Here is a 1,987-nt window from a genome sequence, read left to right on the forward strand (position 1 = left end):
CCGTCGTGCCTATGACGGTTCGTCCTACTTGTCGTCGAGGGTAATGAGAAGAGTAGAAGAAGAAATTACACAAGTATGGGACGACGGAATCCATCACGGGCCGTCGTGACCATGACGGTCCGTCGCGTGGTCCGTCGACCCTGTCAGTTTTTATCAAAATAATTTTACTGCTCGAACCTACTAAACAGGTTGTTACAGTGCTCAACCTAGATTTTAAGTGAATCTATTGTTGGATGTTTAATTCTTGAGCCTCTATGTGGTTCATCCCTAAACCCAACAACTTGGCTAGCCTCTGGGCTATCCGTGTTCTCAACATATAAGTCCATCCACACATGGATACAATATTACATATGCTACTCCATACTTGCAAAATCAGGAGGGCTTGACATTGTAACATGACAAAGAACAAAAACAATGATCATAGAAAACCAAACAGCTAAAATTGGAAAAAAAACTAAACAAATAAGGAGTCTGAAATAAGTGTATCATATAAAAGATAATTGCAGCAACACATATCTCACCGTCTTGAGATTTTGGAAGTCACAAAGTAGAGAACACATCATCCTTCAAAGTTAGTTTTGTAATCTTCAAAACAAACAAACAACATGAAATTTTACGCATCACAAATCAGAGCAACTCAGTGCTTCTTTGATTTTTAAAATTGTGGCGCCCAAAACGACATAAACAGAAGCCACTACCTCCATTTGTTGCTGCTTGGAATTTGGATTATTATTACCACAAATCAATATTTGAAAAGACACTGTCAAAAATGAACTATTTTGTGCAGTTGCAGTGTTGTCCCTGTTCGAGAAGAGCCGACATCGGGTGTTATGATGATACCAGAGGGCAAAATCGGAACTTTTGTTGCATCACCTCCAATGATAATTGAAGTGATTTTTTGTAACTCTATGGGTGCATAGATTAAAAATGCTCCCATTTCATCAGTGCTCGTCTCTTCAAGCACTAACATTTCCTTGTGCATATTATAAGGTTGTATACATTACAACAATTAAGAAATATTAGGGTAAATACTATAAAAGAATAAGTGACGGATAAGTTATGTTGCTAAACAATAAATTAGTGAAGGTTATAAAACAATCTTGTTAGCTATAGGGCTATAGGTTATTAAACATAGATTAACAAGGGATTTCGTAGCTAATTCTTGTTCTTTTTCACAGTGAAATATATTTAGCATTATATATCAGTTTATCTAAAAGATAGTTAAAGATAATTATTGAATCATGAAAAAATCAAGTGGAATTATTAATATATGAAATGAGACAAACAACAACTTGCTAGTAATGGCTAAGCTATGATAATATGAAGAAGATTTTTAAATTATCAGTGTATATAGATTAAAATTAGCCTTTATTTTTTGTGTGTTTTAATTGTTAATTGACTACAAGTTAAAAGTGAAATTGGAAGGTTGAAAATTCCTTTCGATCCAATAATTAAAGAATAAAAAGTCTAAATGATAAAAGATACACATTTAAATTTTTTTTGGTATTTTTGCATGTGAAAAAAGATAAATCCAATCATAAGTTTTATTTGATTCTTGAATAATGTCATTATTACTTGATAATATAAGCATAAATAGCTAATTATAAATAAATAAATATGACAAATATATGAATATTGTAATGTCGTTTCTCGGAACAGTTCCTGTTAGTACTCGACCTAACTCAATCACTTTATTTTCACCGGTCAAAATATCTCACTGAAAAGAAAAATCAAATAATAAACAATATCATAATTTAATTGACAAAAAATAGTTTGTGGGATGAGTATTATCTTAGATCATACATTTAAAACAATATATATACGATCAATGCCATGACTAGCAAAATATGTAGATTATATAATATATAGGTGTGTGTAAAAACAAAATCGACTGATACTTGTATCGTATTTTCAGCCCTTTTGGATCATGAAACACTGAAAGTAAAATAAAATTTAAATATTACAATAATATATATATATATATATA

The 1,987-nt window shown here is 31.3% G+C and overlaps 1 pseudogene; it reads right to left on the minus strand.

The window, feature by feature from the left end:
- Positions 1 to 1,987, minus strand: part of LOC107030259 — an 89,683-nt pseudogene that overhangs the window by 11,903 nt on the left and 75,793 nt on the right.

Source organism: Solanum pennellii, chromosome 9 (genome assembly GCF_001406875.1).
Source record: "Solanum pennellii chromosome 9, SPENNV200".
NCBI lineage: Eukaryota > Viridiplantae > Streptophyta > Magnoliopsida > Solanales > Solanaceae > Solanum > Solanum pennellii.